Source organism: Styela clava, chromosome 10 (genome assembly GCF_964204865.1).
Source record: "Styela clava chromosome 10, kaStyClav1.hap1.2, whole genome shotgun sequence".
NCBI classification, from domain to species: domain Eukaryota; kingdom Metazoa; phylum Chordata; class Ascidiacea; order Stolidobranchia; family Styelidae; genus Styela; species Styela clava.
This window is the reverse complement of record NC_135259.1, coordinates 18,760,407-18,785,394: the sequence shown is the minus strand read 5'-3', so window position 1 is coordinate 18,785,394 and position 24,988 is coordinate 18,760,407. Positions and strand designations below refer to the sequence as shown.

The 24,988-nt window shown below is 36.3% G+C and overlaps 21 non-coding genes across 21 annotated transcripts; 13 read left to right on the top strand and 8 right to left on the bottom strand.

Moving 5' to 3' along the window:
* The first annotated feature begins 5,947 nt into the window (after positions 1-5,947).
* Positions 5,948-6,021, top strand: Trnai-aau (transfer RNA isoleucine (anticodon AAU)). The gene has a single exon. It is a non-coding gene; the product is annotated as a tRNA-Ile (tRNA).
* A 432-nt stretch (positions 6,022-6,453) lies between these two features.
* On the bottom strand, positions 6,454-6,525 carry Trnae-uuc (transfer RNA glutamic acid (anticodon UUC)). The gene has a single exon. It is a non-coding gene; the product is annotated as a tRNA-Glu (tRNA).
* Positions 6,526-7,512: 987 nt separating this feature from the next.
* Positions 7,513-7,586, top strand: Trnai-aau (transfer RNA isoleucine (anticodon AAU)). The gene has a single exon. It is a non-coding gene; the product is annotated as a tRNA-Ile (tRNA).
* A 313-nt stretch (positions 7,587-7,899) lies between these two features.
* On the bottom strand, positions 7,900-7,971 carry Trnae-uuc (transfer RNA glutamic acid (anticodon UUC)). Its single transcript has one exon. It is a non-coding gene; the product is annotated as a tRNA-Glu (tRNA).
* A 994-nt stretch (positions 7,972-8,965) lies between these two features.
* Positions 8,966-9,039, top strand: Trnai-aau (transfer RNA isoleucine (anticodon AAU)). Its single transcript has one exon. It is a non-coding gene; the product is annotated as a tRNA-Ile (tRNA).
* A 313-nt stretch (positions 9,040-9,352) lies between these two features.
* On the bottom strand, positions 9,353-9,424 carry Trnae-uuc (transfer RNA glutamic acid (anticodon UUC)). The gene has a single exon. It is a non-coding gene; the product is annotated as a tRNA-Glu (tRNA).
* A 1,710-nt stretch (positions 9,425-11,134) lies between these two features.
* On the top strand, positions 11,135-11,208 carry Trnai-aau (transfer RNA isoleucine (anticodon AAU)). Its single transcript has one exon. It is a non-coding gene; the product is annotated as a tRNA-Ile (tRNA).
* A 432-nt stretch (positions 11,209-11,640) lies between these two features.
* On the bottom strand, positions 11,641-11,712 carry Trnae-uuc (transfer RNA glutamic acid (anticodon UUC)). Its single transcript has one exon. It is a non-coding gene; the product is annotated as a tRNA-Glu (tRNA).
* A 987-nt stretch (positions 11,713-12,699) lies between these two features.
* On the top strand, positions 12,700-12,773 carry Trnai-aau (transfer RNA isoleucine (anticodon AAU)). Its single transcript has one exon. It is a non-coding gene; the product is annotated as a tRNA-Ile (tRNA).
* A 313-nt stretch (positions 12,774-13,086) lies between these two features.
* Trnae-uuc (transfer RNA glutamic acid (anticodon UUC)) lies at positions 13,087-13,158 on the bottom strand. Its single transcript has one exon. It is a non-coding gene; the product is annotated as a tRNA-Glu (tRNA).
* Positions 13,159-14,152: 994 nt separating this feature from the next.
* Positions 14,153-14,226, top strand: Trnai-aau (transfer RNA isoleucine (anticodon AAU)). The gene has a single exon. It is a non-coding gene; the product is annotated as a tRNA-Ile (tRNA).
* A 313-nt stretch (positions 14,227-14,539) lies between these two features.
* On the bottom strand, positions 14,540-14,611 carry Trnae-uuc (transfer RNA glutamic acid (anticodon UUC)). Its single transcript has one exon. It is a non-coding gene; the product is annotated as a tRNA-Glu (tRNA).
* A 2,649-nt stretch (positions 14,612-17,260) lies between these two features.
* On the top strand, positions 17,261-17,334 carry Trnai-aau (transfer RNA isoleucine (anticodon AAU)). The gene has a single exon. It is a non-coding gene; the product is annotated as a tRNA-Ile (tRNA).
* Positions 17,335-18,393: 1,059 nt separating this feature from the next.
* On the top strand, positions 18,394-18,467 carry Trnai-aau (transfer RNA isoleucine (anticodon AAU)). Its single transcript has one exon. It is a non-coding gene; the product is annotated as a tRNA-Ile (tRNA).
* A 1,038-nt stretch (positions 18,468-19,505) lies between these two features.
* Trnan-guu (transfer RNA asparagine (anticodon GUU)) lies at positions 19,506-19,597 on the top strand. The gene is given in 2 exon segments: positions 19,506-19,543; positions 19,562-19,597. It is a non-coding gene; the product is annotated as a tRNA-Asn (tRNA).
* Positions 19,598-19,873: 276 nt separating this feature from the next.
* Positions 19,874-19,947, top strand: Trnai-aau (transfer RNA isoleucine (anticodon AAU)). The gene has a single exon. It is a non-coding gene; the product is annotated as a tRNA-Ile (tRNA).
* Positions 19,948-21,275: 1,328 nt separating this feature from the next.
* Positions 21,276-21,349, top strand: Trnai-aau (transfer RNA isoleucine (anticodon AAU)). Its single transcript has one exon. It is a non-coding gene; the product is annotated as a tRNA-Ile (tRNA).
* A 1,405-nt stretch (positions 21,350-22,754) lies between these two features.
* Positions 22,755-22,828, top strand: Trnai-aau (transfer RNA isoleucine (anticodon AAU)). Its single transcript has one exon. It is a non-coding gene; the product is annotated as a tRNA-Ile (tRNA).
* A 313-nt stretch (positions 22,829-23,141) lies between these two features.
* Positions 23,142-23,213, bottom strand: Trnae-uuc (transfer RNA glutamic acid (anticodon UUC)). Its single transcript has one exon. It is a non-coding gene; the product is annotated as a tRNA-Glu (tRNA).
* Positions 23,214-23,258: 45 nt separating this feature from the next.
* Trnai-aau (transfer RNA isoleucine (anticodon AAU)) lies at positions 23,259-23,335 on the top strand. Its single transcript has one exon. It is a non-coding gene; the product is annotated as a tRNA-Ile (tRNA).
* Positions 23,336-24,784: 1,449 nt separating this feature from the next.
* Positions 24,785-24,856, bottom strand: Trnae-uuc (transfer RNA glutamic acid (anticodon UUC)). Its single transcript has one exon. It is a non-coding gene; the product is annotated as a tRNA-Glu (tRNA).
* Positions 24,857-24,988: the final 132 nt, after the last annotated feature.

The window sequence follows — 24,988 nt, the reverse complement described above, 5'->3', positions numbered from 1 at the left end:
TCATATTTCTAGTATACCCTTGCGTTCACATCAGCGACAGCTGTTGAATACATTAAGGGCTGATTTCAAAACCAAATTAATTTTATTCTGAGTTTTATCATCTGCCTTGGATTTGATTTTCCTTATCACCACTTGTAAATTAACCGTGACTGTTTGAAGTTAACGGTAACCGAGATGCAGATATTTATGAAAATGATAATTAAGTTTCTCATGCTTTTCTATGGTGTTCGTGTTATTTTAGTATTAGATAGATAAACCTAGCCAATTTACGATTGCGTGAATTCTGAATGTTGCTTTAAAATAGCGATTGAATAAATTGGCATTAAAAGCATTCCTAGGCCTTTGTGCCTAATAGAAGGTCAAACGCTAATTATAACTAATTCCTTCGAGTTTTAACTTTTTTTTTCAACAAAACCCGATGGTTATTATAGCTAAAATACTTACTGAGTAATGCTCAATTTTGTTTACGGAATTTGCAAATTCAGCACTTCACTTAATGATTTTGATTATGTCATGGCTTACCGTAATTATTACTGCCCAAATGCTTCAAAATTTAACAACTCGTGAACGAGTCAGTGTGCATTGTTACAACGAAATTCACGATTGATTTTACGTTCTACTCTTGGCTCAACGGCCATGCATGGCCGAGTAAAGTGTTTACATATTCAAAACATTACTTGGCCAAGGATGGAAGGAATCACTAAATAGCTAATACAAAGTGCTTTAAATGGAGTAGGACATGACATTTCTTATCTGGTTACAATTTAATGAGTGTTTTTCATACCAGTAACTCATACCAGCTTTTGGAAAAACTTTTGATCATTTTTAAAACCATGTTATTTATATAACTAGGGTTTTCTAATAACCTTAAATCGCCTCTTTCACAATGGAACGCCGAAAAGACATTTTAACATTTAATTTCAATCAACTTTATGTTCGGTAATGCAAGAAATGGCTAATGACATGTCACCAAGCATGCGGAGTTCAAAATCTGAGAAATTTATTTTAAATACCTAATCTGGTTTGACGTTTCTAAATTTACGGAACGGTCAAAATATGGAATTGAAACGATACGTTAATTGCAAAGATAAGCATATAACACCATAACGCAAAGACAACGACTTTTTAAATTTGTCGATTTTTCGTGACAGCGACCGCCGTTGGGAAAAATCACACAATTCACGTTGAGTTGGAGACGAGCGATTTCGGTGTCCAAGCAGAGCGGTGCAGGTCACGTTGTACCGGATATTCGAATAGTAAAATCTCATTTGAATATTTTATTATATTCCAATATTTTGCCCAGCCCTAGTTGTTACGCATGTTGTTGTTACGAAGACTTGGTATTTTAGATACGCGCTCAAGGTTTGTTTCTATTTTACCTTACGTTGTTTGCGTGCGGCTCTTGATAACTTTGAGGTTTGAAATGAGGCTCTGGGACTAAAAAAGTTAGAGAAGCACTGTTGTAGAACCTTGAAACTTTTTATCTGAAGGAAAATGATCTCGTTTCCGAGACCTTGCTCGCGTGCCAAATAAAAGGGCTCGCGTGCCAAGTTTGGCACGCGTGCCAGGGGTTGCCCACCCCTGGCCTAGACGGCTAATAAAAGACTATTTGATTGATTGATTGAAATGTTGTGATAAAAGAACGCGTATCTAGACGAACTACATTTGATTCTTATAATATTTGAATAAAATCATTTTGCGCTATTTAGTTCGTCTAGATACGCGTTTCTTCATTACAACAACAAACTCAAAAGATTAGGATACAAAATATTGGTTTTCTAGGTGCTGATTGGTTGATGTACAATAGTGCACCAAAACGCAGCATCGGCGTTAATAAACAATCATCAGTATACTCATGGTGGTGATGGGAACTTTAAACAATATAATCAGTATTGTAACTAGCTGTTCTCCTTGTAGTGGAATCATGATCAAATATTAATTTAACAATTTGTAAATCTGCCACAAGAGTATTTCCGATGGTCCTACATTGCAGGAATAAATTTCAATCAAATCATTTCTGCTGACAGTCTGCATAATATTGTAATATTTGAATATATATACTGTATATAACTCTCATTTCATGTATGATCGCACTTTGAACTTGTATCCTCTGAATTCGTTTTTCAGAAAGTGTCAACTGAATAACTTGTTTTGAAATTAGTTGTATATGATGTAGTTTATTCTTGGCTGAATATTAATGCAACAACTCAAAATTTGTAAACTGATTAATTCTGCAGGTATAATATTGCAAAAATATAATCAACCAAATCAGTTATGTGGATATTCTATATAATGTTGTAATATTCGATTACATATATATAATTCTCCTTTCATGTATGACCCAACTTTGAACTTGCATACTCCGAAATAATTTTTCCATAAAGTGGCTGGATTAGCATAATATTGAAATTCATCTATTTTGTTCTATTAAGTAAAGCGCAATTCTTTGTCCCCTTCGAATTATTAGACAATTTTCAAACTCAAACTAGTATTCTATTCACAATATAGTAAGTGAAGTTTGAGTTTAAATATTCATCCCTCTACATCCCTGATTGTAAAATTTTTACTATATTTTGGCAAATTACCACAAATACATTAGCTCCACTTCCTATCAATAGCACTGCTATAGATATTTGAACTATTTGAAAATTCAATATTGTTTGAAGTTTCCTTTATATTGGATATATTCAATTACCTTTAGAGATTTTTGTTGTTTGATAAAAATGTTTTAAATGGGTACACCCGTTCCACAGTACACCCCCTGTAGACACTAGAACTTAGATCTCTACAGACCCCGATTGGTTTCAGAGTTCTATTTTTCATCCTTTGTTAATTAATGATATTAGTTATTTATAAATTTGATTACAAACCCCCTTCTTGTACTCTGAAAAATCCCTTTCAGTAGTCCTTTAAATTGATTTAATATTTACATTGTGTTATATTGGTTTTTCATAAACCAAAGTTAATCCTATCTTCGTAAATCCAATATTTTAATTTTTAATTTTTTTTCATTTACATTTCTTTTCATTTACCTTAATAATTATCCAAATACGCTCATTGGGTATAACTACCACAATTTGTTCTCCATATTAGTAATTAGCACAGCGTGAAACGTTTTTATGCGAGAACAGCATCGCCCCAAGATGGCGCTGCAAGGCAATAATAAGCCTTGTTGTTTATAGAATTGGGATTTCCCCGTATATTATTTCGAAGCGGTGCTGTTCAGGCACATTTTGGTTAGCGTTTCTGGGAAAAAGTTGAACAATACATATTAAGTAAAGATTAGAAAAAGTACGATACATAAGGAATAAATAACAGTACTGAAACGAGAAAAGACGTCTGCATGACAGTAAAATATCTCAATGTACGGTACATGAAGAAATATTAAAGACCAACAATCACAGAATCATAGACATTTATGAAGAATATAAGGATAGTAAATAGTTGCGTAACTGAGTTTTGAAATTTGGATATGTTGAGGCTTTAATGCTAGAAGGTAAGTCATTCCAGATTTTTACCCCGGTGTATCTCAGAGTGCTTTGTGTCCGCTTTGATTTACATCTTGGAACAAAAAAAGATCCTTGGGCTGATGATCGAGTGTGGTGGCTATGCACATGAGACTGTGCGGTGGAATAATTATCAAAAGCTCTTGGTAATAAATACTTTTGCAACTTCAAAAAGACACAAGTCTTTGAATTTGAGTATTTTTAGTTTAGCAAATAAAGGGGTACAACTAGAGCGAGGTGGAGAATTAGATAATATTCTCAAAGCTTTATTTTGTAGAACTTCTATCCTTTTTGACAATTTGCTAGTAACCGAGTATCCCCATGCCACCAAACCATACTGTATATGAGACTGAAAGAGGGCAAAGTATATCAATACGTAGAACTCGAGTGGGGAAGAGCTTACGAATTTTACTCAAAATCCCTACAGCATGTGATAATTTCCTTAACAAATCTGAAATATGTTTATTCCAGCTTAGGTTTTCATCAATATATATGCCTAGGTATTTGTAATATTCTACTCTTTCAAGAAGTTGATTGTCAATTGTGACCTGAAAAGTAAGTATAAGTACATTAATAAGTCTATCATAAGTACATTTTATAATACTAAACTTCTTCTCTAAATTCTCTTTCGAAAATGTCTTACTGCTAGAACAGCATTGCATCAAAATAATATAGAGGGGAAATTCCAAATTTAAAAAAAACCCATAGCAACTTATTGTTTTGTAGCGCCATCTCGAGGCAATGTTGTTCTCGTATAAAAGCGTTTACCTGTGTTCGATTCTTAAATTTTAAGTACTATAGCTATTGCAAGGTAGCCGCTGACAAGTAGACCGAATGGTCATTTTGCGGTCATCCTTTCCGTTCTGGGCAAAGGCATGTATATACTTTCAATTTTGCTTCAATTTTTTTGTGCCGGTTTGCCAGGACGGCTAATAAAAAACAGTTTGATTGATTGATTGAAATGTTGTGTTAAAGGAACGCGTATCTAGACGAACTACATTTGATTCTTATATTAAATCGTTAACGATATTTGAATAAAACCATTTTGCGCTATTTAGTTCGTCTGGATACGAGTTTCTTCATATTGGTTTACTAGGTGCGACTGAATGGGTGATGTACAATGGTGCACCAAAACGCAGCATCGGCGTAAATAAACAATCATTTCACAAATGATTGAGTGAATAATAAGGCCACTACAAGGTGTTAATCACTTGATTGTGAGTTATCTTTCTTCCAGTTGCATGTTATAAAATTTCTTCACAGATATGTTTTACCTTTGATGCATATGATCATATAATAGTCAACATGAATGAAATATGAAGTTATACTGTACAGTTCAACAGTATGAGAATCTGGACATACCAGCGTCCGCTACATTATGTTTAGGCGTATTATACAGTAAGGAGTAAGGTGAGTGAGGAGCTCCTTGTTTACATATACGACGTGTACTCTGATACCGTTGGTAAACTCCCGATATGTCGCGGTAATCTATGTCTATGACGCAAGTGAAATAAAACTAGATTCTATGAATTTTTAATGCGGTAACAGAAACTCATTTAAATTAATTAACAGGTGTTGAAACATAATTACCTGAAGCGCATTTCTTCTCGGAATGATTAAATTTTTTATTCTCTGTTTATTATTCTAATCATATCTTGATGATTATATTGCAGTATTTGGTCCAGTTTATTTGCACGAAAATATACTTCAATGATATAAGTATTTCTGACTAAGTCCCGCCTTGATATAAATAAAAATTTTGTTCAAATTTTGATTTTATGTTAAAAATTTAAATTGTCCAAACAATCTCAAACTCCGTTGTTAAGCAAAAACAACATAGGCATCGTTTTGCTAAATTGTGTCGCTTGGATATTCAATATGAGGCTTCATAGGCGCCACACACACATTTGACATGAGCTGATTTGACTGATAATTATTCACTAATGAAGTGAAAAAAATAATTTGGTTGGGGGTTCAAGCCCACCCAGGGACGCTGTCTATTATTTACAAAATGAATCTTTTCTATCTGTGTGTTCCCTCGGATGAAATCCATTTAATATTAAGGAATAGCAAGTCTATCTTTAATTTCTGTTACCTAGAGTCAAACAGATACTACAAAAACAAATGTCGCTGACAGAATTTAGTACTTTGTAACTGAAAGATGCTATCTCGTTCCTCTACTGTTTCTTCACACAAATAATCCATGGTGACTAAAATATCAAATGAAAAACTTCTCCCTCACTCTATATGCTTTGACGGATTCCACTTTTCCATAAGGAATAGCCCAACGGCGATTTTAGCACTCTCCTATCAGCGCTTTTGACTCGTGTGAAAAAAGTACTTTCTTAGTTAAAAAAATAACATTTAAACAACTTCCTTCTTGAAGACAATTACTGTAAGAGTCTTAATGAAATTGGCTGAGTATATTCAATAGAACATATGGCCGGTTAGCTCAGTTGGTTAGAGCGTCGTGCTAATAACGCGAATGTCGCGGGTTCGATCCCCGTACTGGCCAGTGTCTTTTTTAACCGTTACTCTCAAAGAATGACACCTGACTTGAAGTTAGGTGAAAGTGTTGTGCTGTTGTATTATTGTACTCGTGACATTGCCATGGTTGCATGCATCTTTACGATCATCCTCCTTAACAACTACAACAGTTAAATCGATAAATTTTCAGGTTAAACGTGAAAGTGTTGTGCTGTTATATTATTGTACTCGTGACATTGCCATGATTGCATGCATCTTTATGATCATCCTCCTTAACAACTACAACAGTTAAATCGATAAATTATCAGGTTAAACCCCACTAATCACATTCTGGAAAGTTTTTGTTGAGGTAATATATTCTTTAGTCACTCGAGAAATACAGCCTAAAGTGTGAAGCTTCATCATTAGCTTTCTGACGTTTCAAAACTAAAACTGACCTGATCTTTGCTTGAAGAAAAGTTTCCCAGACCGGGAAACGAACCCGGGCCGCCTGGGTGAAAGCCAGGAATCCTAACCCCTAGACCATCTGGGAACACGATTACTTTGGCAGAAGTATTATCTAATAAATTGGTGTTACCTCAATGTAGCGCTACTGAAGTAATATCCGCGTAGTTTTCTTCGTCAGTAGTTGAAATACTTCATGTACTTCTGTCTTCCGTATACAGTTGATGTCTTTGTTTTATGTTGGAAATATCACTGAAAAACTATTGCTATACAAAATTAATATATTATAAAGCTGACACTGTAATGGCCACATGGTTCTTCACGAACAACCTACCCAGTCACTGTCGCTTTTACAACTGTAACAATCAATGATTTGACATATAAAACCTCACTAATGATCCTTCTGAAAGAAATCAAAAATTTATAATATTTGGTATAAAAAGTTTCCCAGATAGAACCCGGGCCGCATGGGTGAGAGCCTGAAATCCTAACGCCTAGTCCATCTCTCTACTGAACTAATATCCATGCTGTCTTCGAGGTCAGTATTTTAAATACTTCCATGTAATTCTTTCTTAAATGTATAAATTATGTGTTTTGTTGTGTTGAGAAAATCATTTAAAACCAATGTAATTTAATGCCGATTACCCAAAAATATTGGACATTTTGAATCTTTTATGAAAACAATTTAACAAACCATATTCCGTGTCGGTCTCTGTGGCGCAATCGATCAGCGCGTTCGGCTGTTACCTACTATACTGATGGGTACCTAAAGGTTGGTGGTTCAATCCCACCCAGGGACGCTGTCTATTATTTACAAATGAATCCTTTCTATCTGTGTGTTCCCTCGGATGAAATCCATTTAATATTAAGGAATAGCAAGTCTATCTTTAATTTCTGTTTCCTAGAGTCAAACAGATACCACAAAAACAAATGTCGCTGACCGAATTTAGTACTTCGTAACTGAAAGATGCTATCTCGTTCCTCTACTGTTTCTTCACACCATTAATAGATGGTGACTAAAATATCAAATGAAATGTCGCAATGAAATTTGCTGAGTATATTTAATAGGAATTATGGCCGGTTAGCTCAGTTGGTTAGAGCGTCGTGCTAATAACGCGAATGTCGCGGGTTCGATCCCCGTACTGGCCAGTGTCTTTTTAACCGTTAATCTCAAAGAATGACACGTGACTTGAAGTTAGGTGAAAGTGTTGTGCTGTTATATTATTGTACTCGTGACATTGCCATGGTTGCATGCATCTCTATGATCATCCTCCTTAACAACTACAACAGTTAAATCGATAAATTATCAGGTTAAACCCCATTAATAGCATTCTGGAAAGTTTTTGTTAAGGTAATATAATCTTTAGTCACTCTAGAAATACAGCCTAAAGTGTAAAGCTTCACCATTATCTTTCTGACGTTTCAAAACTAAAACTGACCTGATCTTTGCTTGAAGAAAAGTTTCCCAGACCGGGAATCGAACCCGGGCCGCCTGGGTGAAAGCCAGGAATCCTAACCCCTAGACCATCTGGGAACACGATTACTTTGGTAGAAGTATTATCTAATAAATTGGTGTTACCTCAATGTAGCGCTACTGAAGTAATATCCGCGTAGTTTTCTTCGTCAGTAGTTGAAATACTTCATGTACTTCTGTCTTCTGTATACAGTTGATGTCTTTGTTTTATGTTGGAAATATCACTGAAAAACTATTGCTATTCAAAATTAATTTATTATAAAGCTGACACTGTAATGGCCACATGGTTCTTCACGAACAACCTACCCAGTCACTGTCGCTTTTACAACTGTAAAAATCAATGATTTGACATATAAAACCTCACTAATGATCCTTCTGAAGAAATCAAAAATTTATAATATTTGGTATTAAAGAGTTTCCCAGACCGGGATTAGAACCCGGGCCGCATGGGTGAGAGCCTGAAATCCTAACGCCTAGTCCATCTCTCTACTGAACTAATATCCATCCCTTTTTCGAGGTCAGTATTTTAAATACTTCATGTAATTCTTTCTTAAATGTATAAATTATGTGTTTTGTTGTGTTGAGAAAATCATTTAAAACCAATGTAATTTAATGCAGATTACCAAAAAATATTGGAAATTTTGAATCTTTTATAAAAACAAATTAACAAACCATAGTCCGTGTCGGTCTCTGTGGCACAATCGGTCAGCGCGTTCGGCTGTTACCTCTTATACTGATGGGTAACGAAAGGTTGGTGGTTCAAGCCCACCCAGGGACGCTGTCTATTATTTAAAAATTGAATCCTTTCTATCTGTGTGTTCCCTCGGATGAAGTCCATTTATTATTAAGGAATAGCAAGTCTATCTTTCATTTCTGTTTCCCAGAGTCAAACAGATACTACAAAAACAAATGTCGCTGACAGAATTTAGTACTTCGTAACTGAAAGATGCTATCTCGTTCCTCTACTGTTTCTTCACACAAGTAATAGATGGTGACTAAAATATAAAATGAAATGTCTCAATGAAATTAGCTGAGTATATTCAATAGGACATATGGCCGGTTAGCTCAGTTGGTTAGAGCGTCGTGCTAATAACGCGAATGTCGCGGGTTCGATCCCCGTACTGGCCAGTGTCTTTTTAACCGTTAATCTCAAAGAATGACACGTGACTTGAAGTTAGGTGAAAGTGTTGTGCTGTTATATTATTGTACTCATGACATTGCCATGGTTGCATGCATCTTCATGATCATCCTCCATAACAACTACAATAGTTAAATTGATAAATTATCAGATTAAACCCCATTAATAACATTCTGGAAAGTTTTTGTTAAGGTAATATATTCTTTAGTCACTCTAGAAATAGAGCCTAAAGTGTAAAACTTCACCATTATCTTTCTGACGTTTCAAAACTAAAACTGACCTGCTCTTTGTTTGGAGAAAAGTTTCCCAGACCGGGAATCGAACCCGGGCCGCCTGGGTGAAAGCCAGGAATCCTAACCCCTAGACCATCTGGGAATCCGATTACTTTTGCAAAAGTATTAACTAATAAATTAGCTAAGCGGTTAGCGGTTAGCTCAGTTGGGTAGACTACCGTTAGAGCGTCGTGCTAGTAACGCGAATGTCGCGGGTTCGATCCCCGTACTGAGCAGTGTCTTTTTATACGTTAATCTCAAAGAATGACACGTGACTTGAAGTTAGGTGAAAGTGTTGTGCTGTTATATTATTGTACTCGTGACTTTCCCATATTTGCATGCATCTTTACGATCATCCTCCTTAACAACTACAACAGTTAAATCGATAAATTATCAGGTTAAACCCCACTAATCACATTCTGGAAAGTTTTTGTTAAGGTAATATATTCTTTAGTCACTCGAGAAATACAGCCCAAAGTGTAAAGCTTCGCCATTATCTTTCTGAGGTTTCAAAACTAAAACTGACCTGATCTTTGTTTGAAGAAAACTTTTCCAGACCGGGAATCGAACCCGGGCCGCCCGGGTGAAAGCCAGGAATCCTAACCCCTAGACCACCTGGAAATACGATTACTTTGGCAGAAGTATTATCTAATAAATTGGTGTTACCTCAATGTAGCGCTACTGAAGTAATATCCGCGTAGTTTTCTTCGTCAGTATTTGAAATACTTCATGTATTTCTGTCTTCTGTATACGGCTGATGTCTTTGTTTTATGTTGGAAATATCACTGAAAAACTATTCCTATCCAAAATTAATTTATTATAAAGCGACACTGTAATGGCCACATGGTTCTTCACGAACAACCTACTCAGTCACTGTCGCTTTTGCAATTGTAACAATCAATGATTTGACATATAAAACCTCACTAAAGATCCTTCTGAAAGAAATCAAAAATTTAAAATATTTGGTATAAAGAGTTTCCCAGGCCGGGAATAGAACCCGGGCCGCATGGGTGAGAGCCTGAAATCCTAACGCCTAGTCCATCTGGGATATCGGCAGAAATGACCTACTCTCTCCACTGAACTAATATCCATGATGTCTTCGAGGTCAGTATTTTAAATACTTCATGTAATTCTTTCTTAAATGTATAAATTATGTGTTTTGTTGTGTTGAGAAAATCATTTAAAACCAATGTAATTTAATGCAGATTACCAAAAAATATTGGAAATTTCGAATCTTTTATAAAAACAAATTAACAAACCACAGTCCGTGTCGGTCTCTGTGGCACAATCGGTCAGCGCGTTCGGCTGTTACCTCTTATACTGATTGGTACCAAAAGGTTGGTAGTTCAAGCCCACCCAGGGACGCTGTCTATTATTTAAAAAATGAATCCTTTCTATCTGTGTGTTCCCTTGGATGAAATCCATTTAATATTAAGGAATAGCAAGTCTATCTTTAATTTCTGTTACCTAGAGTCAAACAGATACTACAAAAACAAATGTTGCTGACAGAATTTAGTACTTTGTAACTGAAAGATGCTATCTCGTTCCTCTACTGTTTCTTCACACAAATAATCCATGGTGACTAAAATATCAAATGAAAAACTTCTCCCTCACTCTATATGCTTTGACGGATTCCACTTTTCCATAAGGAATAGCCCAACGGCGATTTTAGCACTCTCCTATCAGCGCTTTTGACTCGTGTGAAAAAAGTACTTTCTTAGTTAAAAAAATAACATTTAAACAACTTCCTTCTTGAAGACAATTACTGTAAGAGTCTTAATGAAATTGGCTGAGTATATTCAATAGAACATATGGCCGGTTAACTCAGTTGGTTAGAGCGTCGTGCTAATAACGCGAATGTCGCGGGTTCGATCCCCGTACTGGCCAGTGTCTTTTTTAACCGTTAATCTCAAAGAATGACACCTGACTTGAAGTTAGGTGAAAGTGTTGTGCTGTTGTATTATTGTACTCGTGACATTGCCATGGTTGCATGCATCTTTACGATCATCCTCCTTAACTACTACAACAGTTAAATCGATAAATTTTCAGGTTAAACGTGAAAGTGTTGTGCTGTTATATTATTGTACTCGTGACATTGCCATGATTGCATGCATCTTTATGATCATCCTCCTTAACAACTACAACAGTTAAATCGATAAATTATCAGGTTAAACCCCACTAATCACATTCTGGAAAGTTTTTGTTGAGGTAATATATTCTTTAGTCACTCGAGAAATACAGCCTAAAGTGTGAAGCTTCACCATTAGCTTTCTGACGTTTCAAAACTAAAACTGACCTGATCTTTGCTTGAAGAAAAGTTTCCCAGACCGGGAAACGAACCCGGGCCGCCTGGGTGAAAGCCAGGAATCCTAACCCCTAGACCATCTGGGAACACGATTACTTTGGCAGAAGTATTATCTAATAAATTGGTGTTACCTCAATGTAGCGCTACTGAAGTAATATCCGCGTAGTTTTCTTCGTCAGTAGTTGAAATACTTCATGTACTTCTGTCTTCCGTATACAGTTGATGTCTTTGTTTTATGTTGGAAATATCACTGAAAAACTATTGCTATACAAAATTAATATATTATAAAGCTGACACTGTAATGGCCACATGGTTCTTCACGAACAACCTACCCAGTCACTGTCGCTTTTACAACTGTAACAATCAATGATTTGACATATAAAACCTCACTAATGATCCTTCTGAAAGAAATCAAAAATTTATAATATTTGGTATAAAAAGTTTCCCAGATAGAACCCGGGCCGCATGGGTGAGAGCCTGAAATCCTAACGCCTAGTCCATCTCTCTACTGAACTAATATCCATGCTGTCTTCGAGGTCAGTATTTTAAATACTTCCATGTAATTCTTTCCTAAATGTATAAATTATGTGTTTTGTTGTGTTGAGATAATCATTTAAAACCAATGTAATTTAATGCCGATTACCCAAAAATATTGGACATTTTGAATCTTTTATGAAAACAATTTAACAAACCATATTCCGTGTCGGTCTCTGTGGCGCAATCGATCAGCGCGTTCGGCTGTTACCTACTATACTGATGGGTACCTAAAGGTTGGTGGTTCAATCCCACCCAGGGACGCTGTCTATTATTTACAAATGAATCCTTTCTATCTGTGTGTTCCCTCGGATGAAATCCATTTAATATTAAGGAATAGCAAGTCTATCTTTAATTTCTGTTTCCTAGAGTCAAACAGATACCACAAAAACAAATGTCGCTGACCGAATTTAGTACTTCGTAACTGAAAGATGCTATCTCGTTCCTCTACTGTTTCTTCACACCATTAATAGATGGTGACTAAAATATTAAATGAAATGTCGCAATGAAATTTGCTGAGTATATTTAATAGGAATTATGGCCGGTTAGCTCAGTTGGTTAGAGCGTCGTGCTAATAACGCGAATGTCGCGGGTTCGATCCCCGTACTGGCCAGTGTCTTTTTAACCGTTAATCTCAAAGAATGACACGTGACTTGAAGTTAGGTGAAAGTGTTGTGCTGTTATATTATTGTACTCGTGACATTGCCATGGTTGCATGCATCTTTATGATCATCCTCCTTAACAACTACAACAGTTAAATCGATAAATTATCAGGTTAAACCCCATTAATAGCATTCTGGAAAGTTTTTGTTAAGGTAATATAATCTTTAGTCACTCTAGAAATACAGCCTAAAGTGTAAAGCTTCACCATTATCTTTCTGACGTTTCAAAACTAAAACTGACCTGATCTTTGCTTGAAGAAAAGTTTCCCAGACCGGGAATCGAACCCGGGCCGCCTGGGTGAAAGCCAGGAATCCTAACCCCTAGACCATCTGGGAACACGATTACTTTGGCAGAAGTATTATCTAATAAATTGGTGTTACCTCAATGTAGCGCTACTGAAGTAATATCCGCGTAGTTTTCTTCGTCAGTAGTTGAAATACTTCATGTACTTCTGTCTTCTGTATACAGTTGATGTCTTTGTTTTATGTTGGAAATATCACTGAAAAACTATTGCTATTCAAAATTAATTTATTATAAAGCTGACACTGTAATGGCCACATGGTTCTTCACGAACAACCTACCCAGTCACTGTCGCTTTTACAACTGTAAAAATCAATGATTTGACATATAAAACCTCACTAATGATCCTTCTGAAGAAATCAAAAATTTATAATATTTGGTATTAAAGAGTTTCCCAGACCGGGATTAGAACCCGGGCCGCATGGGTGAGAGCCTGAAATCCTAACGCCTAGTCCATCTCTCTACTGAACTAATATCCATCCCTTTTTCGAGGTCAGTATTTTAAATACTTCATGTAATTCTTTCTTAAATGTATAAATTATGTGTTTTGTTGTGTTGAGAAAATCATTTAAAACCAATGTAATTTAATGCAGATTACCAAAAAATATTGGAAATTTTGAATCTTTTATAAAAACAAATTAACAAACCATAGTCCGTGTCGGTCTCTGTGGCACAATCGGTCAGCGCGTTCGGCTGTTACCTCTTATACTGATGGGTAACGAAAGGTTGGTGGTTCAAGCCCACCCAGGGACGCTGTCTATTATTTAAAAATTGAATCCTTTCTATCTGTGTGTTCCCTCGGATGAAGTCCATTTATTATTAAGGAATAGCAAGTCTATCTTTAATTTCTGTTTCCCAGAGTCAAACAGATACTACAAAAACAAATGTCGCTGACAGAATTTAGTACTTCGTAACTGAAAGATGCTATCTCGTTCCTCTACTGTTTCTTCACACAAGTAATAGATGGTGACTAAAATATAAAATGAAATGTCTCAATGAAATTAGCTGAGTATATTCAATAGGACATATGGCCGGTTAGCTCAGTTGGTTAGAGCGTCGTGCTAATAACGCGAATGTCGCGGGTTCGATCCCCGTACTGGCCAGTGTCTTTTTAACCGTTAATCTCAAAGAATGACACGTGACTTGAAGTTAGGTGAAAGTGTTGTGCTGTTATATTATTGTACTCATGACATTGCCATGGTTGCATGCATCTTCATGATCATCCTCCATAACAACTACAATAGTTAAATTGATAAATTATCAGATTAAACCCCATTAATAACATTCTGGAAAGTTTTTGTTAAGGTAATATATTCTTTAGTCACTCTAGAAATAGAGCCTAAAGTGTAAAACTTCACCATTATCTTTCTGACGTTTCAAAACTAAAACTGACCTGCTCTTTGTTTGGAGAAAAGTTTCCCAGACCGGGAATCGAACCCGGGCCGCCTGGGTGAAAGCCAGGAATCCTAACCCCTAGACCATCTGGGAATCCGATTACTTTTGCAAAAGTATTAACTAATAAATTAGCTAAGCGGTTAGCGGTTAGCTCAGTTGGGTAGACTACCGTTAGAGCGTCGTGCTAGTAACGCGAATGTCGCGGGTTCGATCCCCGTACTGAGCAGTGTCTTTTTATACGTTAATCTCAAAGAATGACACGTGACTTGAAGTTAGGTGAAAGTGTTGTGCTGTTATATTATTGTACTCGTGACTTTCCCATATTTGCATGCATCTTTACGATCATCCTCCTTAACAACTACAACAGTTAAATCGATAAATTATCAGGTTAAACCCCACTAATCACATTCTGGAAAGTTTTTGTTAAGGTAATATAATCTTTAGTCACTCTAGAAATACAGCCTAAAGTGTAAAGCTTCACCATTATCTTTCTGTCGTTTCAAAACTAAAACTGACCTGATCTTTGTTTGGAGAAAAGATTCCCAGACCGGGAATGAACCCGGGCCCCTGGGTGAAAGCCAGGAATCCTAACCCCTAGACCATCTGGGAATCCGATTACTTTGGCAGAAGTATTATCTAATAAATTGGTGTTACCTCAATGTAGCGCTACTGAAGTAATATCTGCGTAGTTTTCTTCGTCAATATTTGAAATACTTCATGTACTTCTGTCTTCTGTATACAGTTGATGTCTTTGTTTTATGTTGAAAATATCACTGAAAAACTATTGCTATTCAAAATTAATTTATTATAAAGCTGACACTGTAATGGCCACATGGTTCTTCACGAACAACCTACCCAGTCACTGTCGCTTTTACAACTGTAACAATCAATGATTTGACATATAAAACCTCACTAATGATCCTTCTGAAAGAAATCGAAAATTTATAATATTTGGTATTAAAGAGTTTCCCAGAACGGGATTAGAACCCGGGCCGCATGGGTGAGAGCCTGAAATCCTAACGCCTAGTCCATCTCTCTACTGAACTAATATCCATGCTGTCTTCGAGGTCAGTATTTTAAATACTTCATGTAATTCTTTCTTAAATGTATAAATTATGTGTTTTGTTGTGTTGAGAAAATCATTTAAAACCAATGTAATTTAATGCAGATTGAGTGAAAAAAGTACTCTCTTAGTTAAAAAAATAACATTTCACAACTTCCTTCTTAAAGACAATTACTGTAAGAGTCTTAATGAAATTGGCTGAGTATATTCAATAGAACATATGGCCGGTTAGCTCAGTTGGTTAGATCTTCGTGCTAATAACGCGAATGTCGCGGGTTCGATCCCCGTACTGACCAGTGTCTTTTTAACCGTTAATCTCAAAGAATGACACGTGACTTGAAGTTAGGTGAAAGTGTTGTGCTGTTATATTATTGTACTCGTGACTTTCCCATATTTGCATGCATCTTTACGATCATCCTCCTTAACAACTACAACAGTTAAATCGATACCTTATCAGGTTAAACCCCAATAATCACATTCTGGAAAGTTTTTGTTAAGGTAATATATTCTTTAGTCACTCGAGAAATACAGCCCAAAGTGTAAATTTTTTTTTTTTTTTTTTTTTTTTTTTTTTTTTTTTTCTTTTTATCTTTATTTTTTTTTCACCATTCTCTTTCTGACGTTTCAAAACTAAAACTGACCTGATCTTTGACTGAAGAAAAGATTTCCAGACCGGGAATCTAACCCGGGCCGCCTGGGTGAAAGCCAGCTATCCTAACCCCTAGACCATCTGGGAATACGATTACTTCGGCAGAAGTATTATCTAATAAATTGGTGTTACCTCAATGTAGCGCTACTGAAGTAATATCCGCGTAGTTTTCTTTGTCAGTATTTGAAATACTTCATGTAATTCTGTCTTTTGTATACAGTTGATGTCTTTGTTTTATGTTGGAAATATCACTAAAAAACTATTGCTATTCAAAAATAATTCATTATAAAGCTGACACTGTAATGGCCACATGGTTCTTCACGAACGACCTACCCAGTCACTGTCGCTTTTACAACTGTAACAATCAATGATTTGACATATAAAACCTCACTAATGATCCTTCTGAAAGAAATCAAAAATTTATAATAGTTGGTATTAAAGAGTTTCCCAGACCGGGATTAGAACCCGGGCCACATGGGTGAGAGCCTGAAATCCTAACGCCTAGACCATCTCATGTAATTCTTTCTTAAATGTATAAAATATGTGTTTTGTTGTGTTGAGAAAATCAATTAAAACCAATGTAATTTAATGCAGATTACCAAAAAATATTTGACATTTCGAATCTTTTATAAAAACAAATTAACAAACCATAGTCCGTGTCGGTCTCTGTGGCACAATCGGTCAGCGCGTTCGGCTGTTACTTCTTATACTGATGGGTACCGGAAGGTTGGTGGTTGAAGCCCACCCAGGGACGCTGTCTATTATTTAAAAAATGAATCCTTTCTATCTGTGTGTTCTCTCGGATGAAATCCATTTAATATTAAGGAATAGCAAGTCTATCTTTAATTTCTGTTTCCTAGAGTCAAACAGATACTACAAAAACAAATGTCGCTGACAGAATTTAGTACTTCGTAACTGAAAGATGCTATCTCGTTCCTCTACTGTTTCTTCACACAATTAATAAATGAAAGCTAAAATATAAAATGAAATGTCTCAATGAAATTAGCTGAGTATATTCAATAGGACATATGGCCGGTTAGCTCAGTTGGTTAGAGCGTCGTGCTAATAACGCGAATGTCGCGGGTTCGATCCCCGTACTGGCCAGTGTCTTTTTAACCGTTAATCTCAAAGAATGACACGTGACTTGAAGTTAGGTGAAAGTGTTGTGCTGTTATATTATTGTACTCATGACATTGCCATGGTTGCATGCATCTTTATGATCATCCTCCATAACAACAACAATAGTTAAATCGATAAATCATCAGGTTAAACCCCATTATTAACATTCTGGAAAGTTTTTGTTAAGGTAATATAACCTTTAGTCACTCTAGAAATACAGCCTAAAGTGTAAAGCTTCACCATTATCTTTCTGTCGTTTCAAAACTAAAACTGACCTGATCTTTGTTTGGAGAAAAGATTCCCAGACCGGGAATGAACCCGGGCCTCTGGGTGAAAGCCAGGAATCCTAACCCCTAGACCATCTGGGAATCCGATTACTTTGGCAGAAGTATTATCTAATAAATTGGTGTTACCTCAATGTAGCGCTACTGAAGTAATATCTGCGTAGTTTTCTTCGTCAGTATTTGAAATACTTCATGTACTTCTGTCTTCTGTATACAGTTGATGTCTTTGTTTTATGTTGAAAATATCACTGAAAAACTATTGCTATTCAAAATTAATTTATTATAAAGCTGACACTGTAATGGCCACATGGTTCTTCACGAACAACCTACCCAGTCACTGTCGCTTTAACAACTGTAACAATCAATGATTTGACATATAAAACCTCACTAATGATCCTTCTGAAAGAAATCAAAAATTTATAATATTTGGTATTAAAGAGTTTCCCAGACCGGGATTAGAACCCGGGCCGCATGGGTGAGAGCCTGAAATCCTAACGCCTAGTCCATCTCTTTACTGAACTAATATCCATGCTGTCTTCGAGGTCAGTATTTTAAATACTTCATGTAATTCTTTCTTAAATGTATAAATTATGTGTTTTGTTGTGTTGAGAAAATCATTTAAAACCAATGTAATTTAATGCAGATTGAGTGAAAAAAGTACTCTCTTAGTTAAAAAAATAACATTTCACAACTTCCTTCTTGAAGACAATTACTGTAAGAGTCTTAATGAAATTGGCTGAGTATATTCAATAGAACATATGGCCGGTTAGCTCAGTTGGTTAGAGCGTCGTGCTAATAACGCGAATGTCGCGGGTTCGATCCCCGTACTTACCAGTGTCTTTTTAACCGTTAATCTCAAAGAATGACACGTGACTTGAAGTTAGGAGAAAGTGTTGTGCTGTTATATTATTGTACTCGTGACTTTCCCATATTTGCATGCATCTTTACGATCATCCTCCTTAACAACTACAACAGTTAAATCGATAAATTATCAGGTTAAACCCCACTAATCACATTCTGGAAAGTTTTTGTTAGGGTAATATATTCTTTAGTCACTCGAGAAATACAGCCCAAAGTGTAAAGCTTCACCATTATCTTTCTGACGTTTAAAAACTAAAACTGACCTGATCTTTGTTTGAAGAAAAGTTCCCCAGACCGGGAATCGAACGCGGGCCGCCTGGGTGAAAGCCAGGAATCTTAACCCCTAGACCATCTGGGAATACGATTACTTTGGCAGAAGTATTATCTAATAAATTGGTGTTACCTCAATGTAGCGCTACTGAAGTAATATCCGCGTAATTTTCTTCGTCAGTATTTGAAATACTTCATGTATTTCTGTCATCTGTATACAGCTGATGTCTTTGTTTTATGTAGGAAACATCACTGAAGTACTATTCCTATCCAAAATTAATTTATTATAAAGCTGACACTGTAATGGCCACATGGTTCTTCACGAACAACCTACTCAGTCACCGTCGCTTTTACAACTGTAACAATCAATGATTTGACATATAAAACCTCACTAACGATCCTTCTGAAAGAAATCAAAAAATTAAAATATTTGGTATAAAGAGTTTCCCAGACCGGGAATAGAACCCGGGCCGCATGGGTGAGAGCCTGAAATCCTAACGCCTAGTCCATCTGGGATATCGGCAGAAATGACCTACTCTCTCCACTGAACTAATATCCATGGTGTCTTCGAGGTCAGTAATTTAAATACTTCATGTAATTCTTTCTTAAATGTATAAATAATGTGTTTTGTTGTGTTGAGAAAATCATTTAAAACCAATGTAATTTAATGCAGATTACCAAAAAATATTGGAAATTTCGAATCTTTTATAAAAACAAATTAACAAACAATAGTCCGTGTCGGTCTCTGTGGCACAATCGGTCAGCGCTTTCGGCTGTTACCTCTTATACTGATTGGTACCGAAAGGTTGGTGGTTCAAGCCCACCCTGGGACGCTGTCTATTATTTAAAAAATGAATCCTTTCTATCTGTGTGTTCCCTCGAATGAAATCCATTTAATATTAAGGAATAGCGAGTCTATCTTTAATTTCTGTTTTCTAGAGTCAAACAGATACTACAAAAACAAATGTCGCTGACAGAATTTAGTACTTCGTAACTGAAAGATGCTATCTCGTTCCTCTACTGTTTCTTCACACAATTAATAGATGGTGTCTAAAATATCAAATGAAATGTCTCAATGAAATTAGCCGAGTATATTCAATAGGACATATGGCCGGTTAGCTCAGTTGGTTAGAGCGTCGTGCTAATAACGCGAATGACGCGGGTTCGATCCCCGTACTGGCCAGTGTCTTTTTAACCGTTAATCTCAAAGAATGACACGGGACTTGAAGTTAGGTGAAAGTGTTGTGCTGTTATATTATTGTACTCGTGACATTGCCATGGTTGCATGCATCTTTATGATCATCCTCCTTAACAAATACAACAGTTAAATCGATAAATTATCAGGTTAAACCCCATTATTAACATTCTGGAAAGTTTTTGTTAAGGTAATATAATCTTTAGTCACTCTAGAAATACAGCCTAAAGTGTAAAGCTTCACCATTATCTTTCTGTCGTTTCAAAACTAAAACTGACCTGATCTTTGTTTGGAGAAAAGATTCCCAGACCGGGAATGAACCCGGGCCCATGGGTGAAAGCCAGGAATCCTAGCCCCTAGACCATCTGGGAATCCGATTACTTTGGCAGAAGTATTATCTAATAAATTGGTGTTACTTCAATGTAGCGCTACTGAAGTAATATCCGCGTAGTTTTCTTTGTCAGTATTTGAAATACTTCATGTAATTCTGTCTTTTGTATACAGTTGATGTCTTTGTTTTATGTTGGAAATATCACTAAAAAACTATTGCTATTCAAAATTAATTTATTATAAAGCTGACACTGTAATGGCCACATGGTTCTTCACGAACGACCTACCCAGTCACTGTCGCTTTTACAACTGTAACAATCAATGATTTGACATATAAAACCTCACTAATGATACTTCTGAAAGAAATCAAAAATTTATAATAGTTGGCATTAAAGAGTTTCCCAGACCGGGATTAGAACCCGGGCCGCATGGGTGAGAGCCTGAAATCCTAACGCCTAGTTCATCTCATGTAATTCTTTCTTAAATGTACAAAATATGTGTTTTGTTGTGTTGAGAAAATCATTTAAAACCAATGTAATTTAATGCAGATTACCAAAAAATATTAGACATTTCGAATCTTTTATAAAAACAAATTAACAAACCATAGTCCGTGTCGGTCTCTGTGGAAACAATCGGTCAGCGCGTTCGGCTGTTACCCTCTTATACTGGTGGGTACCGAAAGGTTGGTGGTTGAAGCCCACCCAGGGACGCTGTCTATTATTTAAAAAGTGAATCCTTTCTATCTGTGTGTTCCCTCGGATGAAATCCATTTAATATTAAGGAATAGCAAGTCTATCTTTAATTTTTGTTTCCTAGAGTCAAACAGATACTACAAAAACAAATGTCGCTGACAGAATTTAGTACTTCGTAACTGAAAGATGCTATCTCGTTCCTCTACTGTTTCTTCACACAATTAATAGATGGTGACTAAAATATCAAATGAAATGTCTCAACGAAATTAGCTGAGTATATTCAATACGACATATGGCCGGTTAGCTCAGTTGGTTAGAGCGTCGTGCTAATAACGCGAATGTCGCGGGTTCGATCCCCGTACTGACCAGTGTCTTTTTAATCTTAATCTCAAAGAATGACACGTGACTTGAAGTTAGGTGAAAGTGTTGTGCTGTTATATTATTGTACTCGTGACATTGCCATGGTTGCATGCATCTTTATGATCATCCTCCTCAACAAATACAACAGTTAAATCGATAAATTATCAGGTTAAACCACATTAATAACATTCTGGAAAGTTTTGGTTAAGGTAATATAATCTTTAGTCACTCTAGAAATACAGCCTAAAGTGTAAAGCTTCACCATTATCTTTCTGACGTTTCAAAACTAAAACTGACCTGATCTCTGCTTGAAGTAAAGTTTCCCAGACCGGTAATCGAACCCGGGCCGCCAGGGTGAAAGCCAGGAATCCTAACCCCTAGACCATCTGGGAATACGATTACTTTGGCAGAAGTATTATCTAATAAATTGGTGTTACCTCAATGTAGCGCTACTGAAGTAATATCCGCGTAGTTTTCTTCGTCAGTATTTGAAATACTTCATGTATTTCTGTCTTCTGTATACAGCTGATGTCTTTGTTTTATGTTGGAAATATCACTGAAAAACTATTCCTATCCAAAATTAATTTATTATAAAGCTGACACTTTAATGGCCACATGGTTCTTCACGAACAACCTACTCAGTCACTGTCGCTTTTACAACTGTAACAATCAATGATTTGACATATAAAACCTCACTAACGATCCTTCTGAAAGAAATCAAAAATTTAAAATATTTGGTATAAAGAGTTTCCCAGACCGAGAATAGAACCCGGGCCGCATGGGTGAGAGCCTGAAATCCTAACACCTAGTCCATCTGGGATATCGGCAAAAATGACCTATTCTCTCCACTGAAATAATATCCATGATGTCTTCGAGGTCAGTATTTTAAATACTTCATGTAATTCTTTCTTAAATGTATAAATTATGTGTTTTGTTGTGTTGAGAAAATCATTTAAAACCAATGTAATTTAATGCAGATTACCAAAAAATATTGGAAATTTCGAATCTTTTATAAAAAAAAATTAACAAACCATAGTCCGTGTCGGTCTCTGTGGCACAATCGGTCAGCGCGTTCGGCTGTTACCTCTTATACTGATGGGTACCGAAAGGTTGGTGGTTCAAGCCCACACAGGGACGCTGTCTATTATTTAAAAATTGAATCCTTTCTATCTGTGTGTTCCCTCGAATGAAGTCCATTTAATATTAAGGAATAGCAAGTCTATCTTTAATTTCTGTTTCCTAGAGTCAAACAGATACTACAAAAACAAATGTCTCTGACAGAATTTAGTACTTCGTAACTGAAAGATGCTATCTCGTTACTCTACTGTTTCTTCACACAATTAATAGATGGTGACTAAAATATCAAATGAAATGTCTCAATGAAATTAGCTGAATATATTCAATAGGACATATGGCCGGTTAGCTCAGTTGGTTAGAGCGTCGTGCTAATAACGCGAATGTCGCGGGTTCGATCCCCGTACTGGCCAGTGTCTTTTTAACCGTTAATCTCAAAGAATGACACGTGACTTGAAGTTAGGTGAAAGTGTTGTGCTGTTATATTATTGTACTCATGACATTGCCATGGTTGCATGCATCTTTATGATCATCCTCCTTAACAACTACAATAGTTGAATCAATAAATTATCAGGTTAAACCCCATTAATAACATTCTGGAAAGTTTTTGTTAAGGTAATATATTCTTTAGTCACTCTAGAAATAGTGCCTATAGTGTAAAACTTCACCATTATCTTTCTGACGTTTCAAAACTAAAACTGACCTGATCTTTGTTTGGAGAAAAGTTTCCCAGACCGGGAATCGAACCCGGGCCGCCTGGGTGAAAGCCAGGAATCCTAACCCCTAGACCATCTGGGAATCCGATTTCTTTGGCAGAAGTATTATCTAATAAATTAGCTTAGCGGTTAGCGGTTAGCTCAGTTGGTTAGAGCGTCGTGCTAATAACGCGAATGTCGCGGGTTCGATCCCCGTACTGACCAGTGTCTTTTTAACCTTTAATCTCAAAGAATGACACGTGACTTGAAGTTAGGTGAAAGTGTTGTGCTGTTGTATTATTGTACTCGTGACTTTCCTATATTTGCATGCATCTTTACGATCATCCTCCTTAACAACTACAACAGTTAAATCGATAAATTATCAGGTTAAACCCCACTAATCACATTCTGGAAAGTTTTTGTTAAGGTAATATATTCTTTAGTCACTCGAGAAGTACAGCCCAAAGTGTAAAGCTTCACCATTATCTTTCTGACGTTTCAAAACTAAAACTGACCTGATCATTGTTTGAAGAAAAGTTTCCCAGACCTGGAATAGAACCCGGGCCGCCTGGGTGAAAGCCAGGAATCCTAACCCCTAGACCATCTGGGAATACGATTACTTTGGCAGAAGTATTATCTAATAAATTGGTGTTAACTCAATGTAGCGCTACTGAAGTAATATCCGCGTAGTTTTCTTCGTCAGTATTTGAAATACTTCATGTATTTCTGTCTTCTGTACACAGCTGATGTCTTTGTTTTATGTTGGAAATATCACTGAAAAACTATTCCTATCCAAAATTAATTTATTATAAAGCTGACACTGTAATGGCCACATGGTTCTTCACGAACAACCTACTCAGTCACTGTCGCTTTTACAACTGTAACAATCAATGATTTGACATATAAAACCTCACTAATGATCCTTCTGCAAGAAGTCAAAAATTTATATTAGTTGGTGTTAAAGAGTTTCCCAGACCGGGATTAGAACCCGGAACGCATGGGGGAGAGCCTGAAATCCTAACGCCTAGTCCATCTCTCTACTGAACTAATATCCGTGCTGTCTTCGAGGTCAGTATTTTAAATACTTCATGTAATTTTTTCTTAAATGTATAAATTATGTGTTTTGTTGTGTTGAGAAAATCATTTAAAACCAATGTAATTTAATGCAGATTGAGTGAAAAAAGTACTCTCTTAGTTAAAAAAATAACATTTCACAACTTCCTTCTTGAAGACAATTACTGTAAGAGTCTTAATGAAATTGGCTGAGTATATTCAATATAACATATGGCCGGTTAGCTCAGTTGGTTAGAGAGTCGTGCTAATAACGCGAATGTCGCGGGTTCGATCCCCGTACTGACCAGTGTCTTTTTAACCGTTAATCTCAAAGAATGACACGTGACTTAAAGTTAGGTGAAAGTGTTGTGCTGTTATATTATTGTACTCATGACATTGCCATGGTTGCATGCATCTTTATGATCATCCTCCTTAACAACTACAATAGTTGAATCAATAAATTATCAGGTTAAACCCCATTAATAACATTCTGGAAAGTTTTTGTTAAGGTAAATTTATTTTTTAGTCACTCTAGAAATACAGCCTAAAGTGTAAAACTTCACCATTATCTTTCTGACGTTTCAAAACTAAAACTGACCTAATCTTTGTTTGGAGAAAAGTTTCCCAAACCGGGAATCGATCCCGGGCCGCCTGGGTGAAAGCCAGGAATCCTAACCCCTAGACCATCTGGGAATCCGATTACTTTGGCAGAAGTATTATCTAATAAATTAGCTCAGCGGTTAGCGGTTAGCTCAGTTGGTTAGACTACCGTTAGAGCGTCGAGCTAATAACGCGAATGTCGCGGGTTTGATCCCCGTACTGACC